Source organism: Orcinus orca, chromosome X, assembly GCF_937001465.1.
Source record: "Orcinus orca chromosome X, mOrcOrc1.1, whole genome shotgun sequence".
Lineage (NCBI taxonomy): Eukaryota > Metazoa > Chordata > Mammalia > Artiodactyla > Delphinidae > Orcinus > Orcinus orca.
In genome coordinates, this window is record NC_064580.1 from 65,768,435 (window position 1) to 65,782,780 (window position 14,346).

A 14,346-nucleotide genomic window follows, 5' to 3' on the forward strand; every position below is an offset into this window, starting at 1 on the left:
CTTACTACAATAACTCAATTTTGTTTCCTTTTATGGCTGAGTAACATTCTATTGTATATATGTGCCACATCTTCTTTTTTTGTTTGTTTGTTTGTTTTTGTTTTTTTTCACATCTGCTTTATTCTTTCATCTGTCGATGGACACAGGTTGCTTCCATGTCCTGGCTATTGTAAATAGAGCTGCAATGAATATTGTGGTACATGCCTCTTTTTGAATTAGGCTTTTCTCAGGGTATATGCCCAGTAGTGGGATTGCTGGGTCATATGGTAGTTCTATTTTTAGTTTTTTAAGGAACCTCCATACTGTTCTCCATAATGGCTGCATCAATTTATATTCCCACCAACAGTGCAAGAGTGTTCCCTTTTCATTTTTATTTTCATTACTCTAGGAGGTGGATAAAAAAGAACTTGTTTTGATTTATATCAGAGAGTGTTCTGCCTATGTTTTCCTCTAAGAGTTTTAGAGTATCCAGCCTTATATTTAGGGCTTTAATCCATTATGAGTTTATTTCTGTGTTTGGTGTTAGGGAGAGTTCTAATTTCATTCCTTTACATGTAGGTTTACAGTTTTCCCAGCACTACTTATTGAAGAGACTCTCTTTTCTCCATTATATATTCTTGCCTCCTTTTTCATAGATTAGGTGGCCATAGGTGCCACCTAATGGGTTTATCTCTCGACTTTCTATCCTGTTCCATTTATCTATATTTCTGTTTTTGTGCCAGTACCATACTGTTTTGATTACTGTAGCTTTGTAGCATAGTCTGAATCAGGGAGCCTTGTTCCTCCAGCTCCACTCTTCTTTCACAAGATTGCTTTGGCTATTCGGGGTCTTTTGTGTTTCCATACAAAGTGTAAAATTTTTTGTTCTAATTCTTTGAAAAATGCCCTTGGTAATTTGATAGGGATTGCATTGAATCTGTAGATTGCTTTGGATAGTATAGTAATTTTCACAATATTGAGTCTTTCAATCCAAAAACATGGTATATCTCTGCATCTGTTTCTGTCATCTTTTTTATTTCTTTCATCAGTATCTTAAAGTTTTCTGAGTACAGGTTTTTAGTCTCCTTAGGTAGGTTTATTCCTAGGTATTTTATTCTTTTTGATGTGATGGTAAATGGGATTGTTTCCATAATCTCCCTTTCTGATCTTTCATTGTAAGTGTATAGGAATGCAAGAGATTTCTGTGTATTAATTTTGTATCCTGCAAGTTTACCAAATTCATTGATGAGCTCTAGTAGTTTTCTGGTAGGATCTTTAGGATTTTCTATGTATAGCATCATGTCATCTGCAAACAGTGACAGTTTTACTTCTTCTTTTCCAATGTGGATTCCTTTTATTTCTTTTTCTTCTCTGATAGCCTTGTCTAGGACTTCCAAAACTATGTAGAATAAGTATGGCGAGAGTGGACATCCTTGTCTTGTTCCTGATCTTAGAGGAAATGCTTTCAGTTTTTCACCATTCAGAATGATGTTTGCTGTGGGCTTATCTTATATGGCCTTTATTAGTTGAGGTAGGTTCCCTCATAAATGGGTGTTGAATTTTTTCCAAAGCTCTTTCAGCATGTATTGAGATGATCATATAGTTTTTATTCTTCAATTCATTGATGTGGTGTATCACACTGATTGATTTGCAGATATTGAAGAATCCTTGCACCCCTGGGATAAATCCCACTTCCTCATGGTGTATGATCCTTTTAATGTGTTGTTGGGCTCCATTTGCTAGTAGTTTGTTGAGGATTTTTGCATCTTTGTTCATCAGTGATATTGGCCTGTAATTTTCTTTTTTGTGATATCTTTGTCTGGTTTTGGTATCAGCATGTTGGTGGTCTCATAGAATGAGCTCAGGAGTGTTCCTTCCCCTGCAATTTTTTAGAAGAATTTCAGAATGTTAGCTGTTAACTCTTCTCTAAATATTTGTTAGAATTCACCTGTGAAGCCGTCTGGTCCTGAAGTTTTGTTTGTTGGAAGATTTTTAATCACAGTTTCACTTTTATTACTTGTGATTGGTCTGTTCATATTTTCTGTTTCTTTCTAGTTCAGTCTTGGAAGGTTGTGTCTTTCTAAGAATTTGTACATTTCGTTTAGGTTATCCATTTTATTGGCATAAACTTGCTTGCAGTAATCTATTATGATCCTTTGTATTTCTGTGGTGTCCACTGTAACTTCTCCTTTTTCATTTCTGATGCATGTTAATAGTGAGTCCAGAAAACTGTAGCCAGCAGGTTAAAAACAGCTGTTACCTGCTTTTGTAAATAAAAATTTATTGGGACACAGCCATGCCCGTTCATTTATGTGTTGTTTATGACTGCTTTTGTGGGACAGCAAAATTGAGTAGTTTCAATCGATATCATATAGCTCACAAAGCCTAAAATCTGTTTACCCTTTACAGGAAATATTTGTTGACCCCTGATATATGAGATGACCCATCTTGCATGATTGGAGGTCTCTATGCATGGAAATGCTAAATCTATATTTTAGTTAGAGACATTTGGAAGTACTGAGAGGAAGAAGCTAGTTGCAGGAACCAGAGAGGAAGTTATCAAAACAGGGTAAAAAGAACTAGGGAGGGCTTAGTGCAAATAGATAAAAGGGATCAGCTTTTCAATATGCCAGTAGAAATAGTTTCTCCAGAATTTGGCTGAAGAGAGAGAGCAAGAGAGTGCACGTGCGAGAGAGAGAGAGAGAGAGAGAGAGAGAGAGAGAGAGAGAGAGAGAGTGTGTGTGTGTGTGTGTGTGTGTCTATACACGTGTATTTTGGGGAGTGAGGTCTCCATTCAGAGCAAAAAAGAGGGTGGAGAGGAACCTAGTACAAAAACAAGTGGAAGGAAAAATACTCTCTCATTTCTTTAATTTATATTATAAATGAACACTGCATTCCTTCTCACAAAAAGAGTTCCAGAAATTTTCTCTAGGGCTGGTCTTCCAAGGCCTATACTTATGAGGCAACAGTGCCTCTAGTGTCTACATGGCAATATTGTCCTCTAATGTCATGAAGATTACTTGACCAGGACTGAAAATGGTATAGATCAACTGCAAAGATAACATTACTCAGTTTCTTCTTCTTTACCAAGGAGATATAGGTGACCAGATGTACTCAACAATACGTTGGTAAAATTCACTTAGTGAGAGAGGCTATGAATAATGGTGGACCTGGTTTCTATTTTTCCTTGTGAGAACAATTCATGTAAATCTTACGTATAAAAATACTATGGATCTAGAGACAGTCATACAGAGTGAAGTAAGTCAGAAAGAGAAAAACAAATATCGTATATTAATGCATATATGTGGAACCTAGAAAAATGGTACAGATGAACCAGTTTGCTAGCAAGAAATAGAGACACAGTTATAGAGAACAAACATATCGACACCAAGGGGGGAAACTGTCGGGGGGGGGCGGGGTGGTGGTGTGATGAATTGGGAGATTGGGATTGACATATATACACTAATATGTATAAAATGGATAACTAACAAGAACCTGCTGTATAAAAATAAATAAATAAAATTTAAAAAAACCTATTATCCACTCTTAAGAAACTGCCTCAAGTTCTACCATATCTATAATGTCAATGACTAAGAATAACACCTTAAGAAGTTTTGAGGGTCACTTGTTATGGTTGGTCATGGCAGGAATTACTGAGTTCATGAGCTGCCTCTCCTTGCTATTCCCCAGGCCAGGTTGTTTCCTTCCTGCTGAATCCCTGTGAAGATGTGAAAGCAGAAATAATATAGCAAGTCAGGATCCAGTCCTGAGTAGTATGCAAAGCACCACCTCTGTTATATTAAATGACTGGATGTCTTAGTCCCCGGGACTACCTTTTTTCCTCTAGGAATGACCATTAATTCTCAATCATGAGATATTACTCCCACCATGGACATACACTGAGTATGTCAGGCAAGTGCATGATACTCCATTACACCCTATAAGGGAGAATGATGAATTTAGTCCATTTATATTTAAAGTAATTATTGGTCAGTATGTACTTATTGCCAATTTGTTTATTGTTTTCTGGTTGTTTTTAAGTTTCTCTCTGTTACTTTCTTTTTCCCTTTTTCCTCTTCTCTTATATTTTGTGGTTTTCTTTAGTGTCATGTTTAGATTCTTTTTTCATTTTCTTTTGTATATTTAGTATAAGTTTTTTCTTTGTTGTTACCATGAGGTTCACATATAACATATTATGAATGGGATAGCCTGTTTTACGTTGGTGCCAACTTAAATTTGAACACATTCCAAAGCTGTATTTGTTTTACTTCCCTCCCCCCATTTTATACTTTTGATGATGCATCTTTTTACTTTATGCATCCCTTCACAATCTGTTATAGTTTTAGTTAATTTTACTACTTTTGTCTTCTAACCTTCATTCTTGCTTTATATGTGATCAATCCACTACCTTTATTATATGTTCACGTTTTCCAGTGAGATTTTTAGTTTTGTATTTTTCTTCTTATTAATTAGTACCATTTCTATTCAGCTTAAAAAAGTCTCTTTAATATTTCTTGTAGGGCCATTTCAGTGATGATGAACTACTTTAGCTTTTGCTTATATGGCAACTCTTGATCTCTCCTTCAATACTGAATGATAACCTTGCTTGGTAGAGAATTCTTGATTGGAAGTCTTTTTCTTTCATCTTTGAATATATCATGTCAATCCCTTTTGGCCTATAAAGTTTCTACTCAATAATCTACTGATAGCCTTATGGGGTTTCCCTTGTAAGGAACAAGTTGTTTTTCTCTTGCTGCTTTTAGGATTCTCTCTTTATCCTTAACTTTTACCATTTTAATTATGTCTTGATGTGTATCTCTTTGGGTTCATTTTATTTGGAATCTCTGGGGTTCCTGGACTTGGATGTCTGTTTCCTTCCCCCAGTTAGGGATGTTTTCAGGCACTATTTCTTCAAATAATTTTTCTGGTCATTTCTCTCTATCTTCTCCTTCTGGGGCCCCCATAATGAAAATGTTATTCTGCTTGACATTGCTCCAAATGTCCCATGAGGTATCTTCACTTTTTGAAATTCTTTTGGAATAATCTCATTCATTTTTATAGTCTGTTATTCCACTAGTTGGTATAATGCCATTTAACACGAGTTACCATGAAGTGAATGTTTTAGGGAGTGTTTCATGTTGTTGCAGAGTTCTGTGGGCCCTGCTGTGGAAGCTCATTACAAGTGGAAGTGATAGCACGGAGAAAGGTGTGGTCCTCACAGTTGTAGTGCCTATATTAATGAAATAGCCAGGCATATGAGGGGACTGGAGCACAGAGTATTCTGAAAGATGTGTTACAGTTCACTAAAGTACATATAGAATGTTAATTTAAGCTGATCTGCCTCTGTTTATTAGATACAATTTATTTCTGACTTTCTGTTACCCTGATCAGGACAGTGCAGGAGTGATGAGTTCATTGATGAGTTCTAGTTTATGCCCAGACAGATTAGAGGGAGGGATAGAATCAGGCAGGTATCCAGTTAAGCCTGAGTTGCTGTTGTTGGAGGATGTTAACTATGGTGACATTTATGGAATCCGACTGTGGTTTGGTTGTGAAGTGGTTCAAGAGGAGGTAAGATTTTGGTTTTGAGTATGAACTGGGGCGATTAACAGAGGGAGACCCATGGAAGAAAGAGAAAGAGTGGGAACTGAGGGAAGATATCCAACTTCCAGGGCTCTAAAGTTCAAGGTGAAACAGGTACAAACATGTCCCGGTAACCATAATTTACAGAATAGAGAGAGAATTTCACTCATCAACTTACAGTGAGAACATAGGAATTAGTAAACTGCTTTGTGATCTAGGAGGTGATAGAAATGCTTAGATTTCAGCACAGATTGGAATGACAAAAATGTGAGTGAAATTATTTCAAGTTGGAGGTGATAACTTGAGGGGGTTTTTGTTTTTGTTTTGTTTTGTTTTGTTTTTTGCGGTATGTGGGCCTCTCACTGTTGTGGCCTCTCCCGTTGTGGAGCACAGGCTCCGGACACACAGGCTCAGCGGCCATGGCTCATGGGCCTAGCCGCTCCGCGGCATGTGGGATCGTCCCAGACTGGGGCACGAACCCGTGTCCCCTGCATCGGCAGGCAGACTCTCAACTACTGTGCCACCAGGGAAGCCCTTGAGGGTTTTATTTTTACTTTATTTGGTAAAATGCAGGCAGTCATACATGTGAGGAGTGTTTACAGAGTTAAAAATGTATATAAAAGACTTCTGCTTCTGGGAAGTTGGAGTGCCCATTCTCTTCCCTATTCCTCCTGCTAAGCACAACGCAAAAAGCCCCTACACATGATGCATCAAACAAACATAAGAAGACTGAAAGGTAGAGAGAAGAAGTCAGAGTGGCTATAGATGTTGAACTCCTCCTGCCCCCACAAACTGGTGGTGATTTACCTGTGTTTCTTTGCCTCATATATCCACATTTAGAACTAAAGAAGCAACCTGGAAATACCAATGGCCCCAACCACCCCCCCAAAAAAAGCCCCACAAAAGCCTTCACTCTTTAGCCAAAGGACCAGGGAAAGGGCAGGCTAGCAAGACAGAAAAACTTTTAGACAATAACCACCCTACTCCAGCCAAACACCATTGAAAAAAAACTGTGGCCTCACTCCAATCAATGCCAGAAAAGACCAGTGGAAAGCCTAGACTTCCACCCTCACCAAGCTGTAATGAAGTACCCCAACTTCTTTGCCAGAGTGATGTCAGAGAAGGCAAAGTAGGGAACCAGGACTTTCATTCCAGCCAAGTGGTATTGAGTAATATCCCTCCCCCACACTGTGGTGTCAGTGGAAACAATGTGTAGAGTCTGGACTTATGACTGTGCTCTTCCATAATGCGGCACCCCTCCTATTCCCTGAAAGGTCTGTATTGGAGAATACTATTGAGGAGCCAAGACTTTCATCCTTGCTAAGCAGTAACACAGCCTGCCCCCTATAGTGTCAGTGTAGGCCCTGTGAGAGCCTGGACTTGCACTTCCAACTGGCAGTAACAGGTATCTTTACTTCTTCCCCTCCCCTCTAAGGTGGTGTCAAAGGACTAGTGGAGGATCAGGACTTCCACCATAGCCCAGTGCTAATGAATCATCCTACCCTCTCCTCCCTACCACCCCATAGGGTGTTAATAGATGCCATGGTTAATAGATGCTATGCATTAATAAGGCACACTTGTGTCTCCCAGTCTGGGATGTATCAGGTAAGGCCTAGTGGGGAGCTATAACTCCCATCCCCACCTGCATAGCTGTCAATAGAGACCATGTCAGAAACTTGGACTTCTACTCACACCTGAAATTAACAAACTATCACCACCCCCCTTCCCTTGCTGGAACCCAGCTAAAATAATAAGTTTAAATATATCCAGAGTCTCATAATATAATAACCCAAATATACAGATTTTGAATAAAAATAACTCATAATACCAAGAACCAGGAAGATCTCAAACTAAATGAAAAAAGACAATTAATAGATGCCAACACTGAGATGACAAAGATATTAGGATTATTTGACAAAGATTTTAAAGCAGACATGATAAAAATATTTCAACAATGACACTGTTGAAATATATGAAAAATAGAAAGTCTTAGGAAAGAAATAGAAGATATAAAGGAGAACCAAGGCCAAATTTTAGAGCTGAAAAATACAATAAGCAAAAATACAAAAATTAAAATCTTAATGGATGGGATCAACAGCAGAACAGAAGGGACAGGGGAAAGAATCAGTGAACTGGAATATAGAACAATAGAATTAACCAATTTGATAAAACACAGATTAACTAGACTGGAAAAAAATGATCAGGGCCTTAGGACTTATGATAGTATTGCAAAAGATCTAATATTCATGTCATCAGAGTCCCAGGAGAGAAAAAAGAGGGTGGGACTGGAAAGTATTCAAAGAAGCAATGGCTGAAAACTTTCCAAATCTGGAAAAACATAAACCTACAAATTCAAGAAACTGAGTGAATCCCAAACAGGATAAAACTAAAGAAATCCACACCAAGACACATTATACTCAAACTTCTGAAAATGAAAGATAATGTTACTTGAAAACAGTGACAGCAATAGCACAATCTATAAAGGGAAAAAAATGATAAACTGGACCTTATGAACATTAAAAACTTTTGTTCTGCAAGAGATCCCATGAAGAGCATGATAAGACAAGCTACAAGCTGTGAAAAAGTATCTGTAAACCAAATATCTCAGAAAGGAGTAGTATCTAGACTATATAAAGAATTCTCAAAACTCAATAGTAAAAAACCAAACAATCCAACTAGAGATATTTCACTGAGGAAGACATACAAATGGCAAATAATGGTATGAAAAGATGTTCAACATCATTAGCCATTTGGGAACCACAAATTAAAGGGAATGGGATATTACTACACATCTATCATAATAGCTAATATTTTAAAAAGCTGTGACAACACCAAATGCTAGCAAGGATGGGAAGAAATTGGATCACTCATACATTGCTGTTGGGAATGGAAAATAGTGCAGTGATTTTGGGAAACAGGTTGACAATTTCTTACAAACTAAACATGTAACTATCATGCGACCCCATAACTATAGTCTTGGAAATTTATCTTAGAAAAATGAAAAGTTATGTTCACACAAAAACCCATGCATGAATGTTTAGGGCAGCTTTATATGTCATAGCCCCAAACTGGAAACAATCCAGATGTCCTTCAAAAGGTAAATGGCTAGACAAACCATGATATGTCCCTACCATGAAATAAAAAGAAGCTATTTACATGCACAGCAACCTGGATGAATCTCCAGAGGATTATGTTGAGTGAAATAAGCCAGTCCTAAAAGGCTACACAATGTATTATTCCATTTATAAAACATCTCTGAAATGACAAAATTATGGAAATGGAGAACAGATTAGTAGTTGCCAGGGGTTAGGGAGGAGGTTGGGGGCAGGTGGGAAGTGGATGTGGCTATGGTAAAGGAAATGTTCTGTATCTGATTGCATCAATGTCAATATCCTGGACTTGATATTGCACTATAGTTTTGCAAGATGTAGCCACTGGAGTAAACTGGGTAAAGAGTACACAGGATATCTTGGTACTCTTTCTTTTTCTTTTCTTTTTTTCCCAGCTTTATTGAGGTATACTTGACAAATAAAAATTGTATATATTTAAGGTGTACAATGTGATATTCTGATATAAATATACATTGTGGAATGGTTACCACAGTCAAGCTATTTAACATATCCATCACCTCATATAGTTACGATTTTTTTGTGGTAAAAATACTTAGTCAATTACCTTAGCAAATTTCAAGTATGCAATACAGTATTATTAACTGTAGTCACCATACTGTACCTTAGATCTCCAGAACTTGTTCATCCTTCATAAATGAACCTTTGTACCCTTTAACTTCTCCTCATTTTCCCATCCAACCCTCAGCCCTGCAACCACCATTCTACTCTCTGCTACCTACAGAATGGGAGAAAATATTTGCAAGCCATATATCTGATAAGAGTTTCATATCCAAAATATACAAGGAACTCAACAACTCATTAGTGAAAGAAACACCACAAATAACCTGATTAGAAAATGGGGTAAGGACCTGAATAGACAATTCTCAAAAGACATACAAATGGCCAGCAGGTATACGAAAAGGTACTCGAAATCACTTAACCAGCAGGGAAATGCAAATCAAAACCACAATGAGATACATCACCTCACAACTGTTAGAATAGCTAATATAAAAAGGACAAGAGATTAAGGCCTGGGGGCATAAACAGAGGGAATAACCCAGGATGTAGAGGGGAGAGAGGAAAAATTACATCCGTGTTGTCACAAATGGCAGGATTTCCTTTTCCTTTTTGAAGTTGAATAATATTCCATTGTGTGCATACATATCACATTTTCTTTATCCATTCATCCATTGACAGACACTTCGGTTGTCTCTATATCTTGGCTACTGTGAATAATGCTGCAATGAACATGAGAGTGCAGATATTTCTTTGAGATATTGATTTTCATTCCTTTGGCTATATACCCAGAAGTGGGATGGCTGGATCATATGATAGTTCCATTTTTTAAATTTTGATAAACCTCCATACTGTTTTCCATAATGGCTGAACCAGTTTACATTCTCACCAATAGTGTACAAGAAAGGATTTTCTTTTCTTCACATTCTCAACAATACTGATCTTTTTTTATTTTTTTCAATTTACATATATATGTATAGTTGATTTGCAATATTGTGTTAGTTTCAGGTGTACAGCATAGTGATTCAGTTATTTTTTCTGATTATATTCCATTATGGCTTATTATATGATATTGAATGTAGTTCCCTGTGCTATACAGTAAATTCTTGTTGCTTATCTTTTTTTTTTTTTTTTTTTTTTTGCGGTACGCAGGCCTCTCACTGTTGTGGCCTCTCCCGTTGCGGAACACAGGCTCCGGACATGCAGGCTCAGCAACCATGGCTCACGGGCCCAGCCGCTCCGCGGCATGTGGGAATCTTCCCGGACCTGGGCACAAACCCGTGTCCCCTGCATCGGCAGGCGGACTCTTAACCACTGCACCACCAGGGAAGCCCTATTTTATATATAGTAGTTTCTATCTGTTAATCCCATACTCCTAATTTGTCTCTCCCCTTTGGTAACCACAAGTTTGTTTTCTATATCTGTGAGTCTGTTTCTGTTTTGTATATAGATTCATTTGTATTATTTTTTAGATTCCACATATAAATGATATCATATAGTATTTATCTTTCTCTGTCTGACTTACTAAACTAAGTATAGTATTCTCTAGGCCCACCCATGTTGCTGAAAATGGCAATATTTCATTCCTTTTATGACTGAGTAATATTCCATTATACATATATATAAAACAGATTTTCTCAAGCCAATTGTCTGTTGATGGGCACATTAATTGTTTCTGTGTCTTGGTTATTGTAAATAGTGCTGCTATTAACATTCGGGTACATGTATCTTTTCGAATTAGGTTTTTTGTTTTTTCCAGATATATACCCAAGAGTGGGATTGCTGGATCATATGATAACTCTGTTTTTAGTTTTTTAAGGAGCACCCATACTATTTTCCATAGTGGCTGCACCAATTTACATTCCCACCAACTGTGTACCAGGGGTCCCTTTTCTCCACATCCTTTCTGGCATTTATTATTTGTAGACATTTTGATGATAGCCATTCTGACCAGTGTGAGGTGATACATCATTGTGGTTTTGATTTGCATTTCTCTAATAATTAGTGATGTTGAGCATCTTTTCATGTTCCTGTTGGCCATCTGTGTGCCTTCTTTGGAAAAATGCCTCTTTAGGTTTGCCGTGCATTTTTTGATTGGGTTGTTTTGTTTTTTCAATATTGAGTTGTATGAGCTGTTTGTGTATTTTGGATCTTAACCCCTTGTCGGCCACATCATTTGCAAATACTTTCTCCCATTCCATAGGTTGTCTTCTCATTCTGTTGATGATTTCCTTTGCTGTGCAAAAGCTTTTAAGTTTGATTAGGCCCAATTTGTTTATTTTTGCTTTTATTTCTTTTGCCTTTGGAGACTAATCTAAGAAAATATTGCTATGATTTATGTCCAAGAATGTTTTGTCTAAATTCTCTTCTAGGAGTTTTATGGTGTCATGTCTTATATTTAGGTCTTTAAACCATTTTGAGTTTATTTTTGTATATGGTGTGAGGGAGTGTTCTAATTTTATTGATTTACATGTAATTGTCCAGCTTTCCCAACACCACTTGCTGAAAAGACTCTTTTCTCCATTGTATATTCTTGCCTTCTTTGTCATAGATTAGTTGACTGTAGGTGTGTGGGTTTATTTCTGGGCTTTCTATTCTGTTCCATTGATCTATATGTTTTTGTGCCAATATCACACTTTTTTGATTACTGTAGCTTTGTAGTATAGTCCAAATTCTGGAAGGGTTATGCCTCTAGCTTTGTTCTTTTTCCTCAGGATTGCCCCTGCCAATTCTGGGTCTTTTGTTGTTCTTTTGACATTTTGATAATAACCATCCTAACAGGTAGGAGGTGGTATCTCCTTGTGATTTTGATTTGTATATCTCTGATGATTACTAATATTGAGTAATTTTTCATATACCTGTTGGCTGTTTGTATGTCTTATATGGAAAAATGTCTGTTCAGGTCTTTTGCCCATATTTTAAAATTAGCTTTTTTTTTTGCTATTGAGTTGTATGAGTTATTTATATATTTCAGATATTAACCCCTTATTGTATACATGGCTTGCAAATATTTTCTCCCATTCTGTAAGTTGTCTTTTCATTTTGTTGATTGTTACTTTTGCTCTGCAAAAATTTTTTAGTTTGATGTAGTTCCACTTGTTTATTTATGGCTTTGTTGTGTATGCTCTTGGTGTCATATCCATAAAAATCATTGTCAAGACCAATGTCAAGGAGCTTTCCCCCTATATTTTCTTCTAGGAGTTTTGTAGTTTTAGGTGTTATGTTTAAGTGTCTAATCCATTTTGAGTTGATTTTTGTGTATAGTATAAGATATAGGTCTAATTTCATTCTTTCGCATGTGGATATCTAGCTTTTCTACCACCATTTCCAGATAGAAGAGACTGTCCTTTTCCCATTTTGTATTCTTGGCACCTGTTTGGAAGATTAGTTGGCCATATATGCATTGGTTTATTTCTGGACTCTCTATTTTTCATTTTATGTAAGTTAAATTTAATTTTTTCTGGCTTTGAGATATAATTGACATATAACATTGTGTAAGTTTAAGGTGTACAACATAATGATTTGATATATGTATATATTGCAAAGTGATTACCAGAGTAAGGTAGTTAAGGTATACATCACCTCACACAGAGTTACTTTTTTGTAGTGAGAATTTTTAAGATTTTTCTCTTAGCAATTTTTGAATATACAATAAAATATTGTTAACTGTACTCACTATGCTGTACATTATATCCCCATAACTTATTCATGTTTATAACTTTAAGTTTGTACCCTTTGACCACCTCACCCATTTTCCCCCATACCCCCCCACCCAAGGCAAATACCAATCTGCTCTCTGTTTCTATAAGTTCAGAATTTTTAGATTCCACATATAAGTGAAATCATGTGGTATTTGTCTGCCTCTGCTTTACTTATGTCACTTAGCATAATGCCCTCAAGTTTCATTCATGTTGTTGCAAATGTCAGGATTTCCTTCTTTTTATGGCTGAATAATAATATGGCCTTTATTATGTTGAGATACATACTTTTATACCTAATTTGTTGAGAGTTTTTACCATGGAAGCATATAAAATTTTGTCACATGCTTATTCTGCATCTGCTGAGATGATTATATGATTTTATGTGAATGAAGGTTCTGTAAACACTCATGTGCAGGTTTTTGTGTGGACATAAGTTTTTAACTCATTTGGGTAAATACCAAGGTGTGTGATTGCTGGCTAGTGTGGTAAGAGTATGTATAGCTTTCTAAGAAACTGCCAAAATGTCTTCCAAAGTGGCTGTAACATTTTACATTCACACCAGCAATGAATACAGGTTCTTGTTGCTCTACATCTTAGCCACCATTTGTTTTTTTGTGCTCGGGATCTTAGTCATTCTAAAAGGTGTGTAGTTGTATCTTGTTTTAATTTGCATGCTTATTTGCCATTTGTATATCTTCTCTGGTGAGGTGTCTGTTCAGATGTTTGCCCTTTATTTATTTATTTTTTTTGCGGTATGCAGGCCTCTCACTGTTGTGGCCTCTCCCGTTGTGGAGCACAGGCTCCGGACGTGCAGGCTCAGCGGCCATGGCCCACAGGCCTAGCCGCTCCATGGCATGTGCAATCTTCCTGGACCGGGGCACGAACCCGTGTCCTCTGCATCGGCAGGCGGACTCTCAACCACTGCGCCACCAGGGAAGCCCTGCCCATTTTTTAGTTGAGTTTTTTGTTTTCTTATTGCTGAGTTTTGAGTTCTTTGCATATTTTGGATAACAGTCTTTTATTAAATGCGTGTTTTGCAAATATTTTCTCCCAGTCTGTCCTTTATTTTTTCATTCTTTTAACTGTGTCTTCATAGAGCAGAATATTTAAATTTTAATGAAATCCAGTTTATCAGTTTTTGCTTTCATGGATTGTGCTTTTGGTGTTGTATCTAAAATGTCATCACCAAACTCAGGGTTACATATATTTTTTCTTATTTTATCTCATAGGAATTTTATTGTTTTGCCTTTTACATTTAGGTCTATGATCTATTTTGAAAAATTTTTGAGAAAGTATAAGATCTGTGTCTAAATTTATTTTTTGCATGTGGATGTCCAGTTGTTCTGGTAACAAAATGATTACCATTTCTCCATTGAATTGCCTTTGCTCCTTTTTCAAGTATTAGTTGACTATATGTATGTAGGTCTGTTTCTGGGCTAATTTGTATCATTGATGTG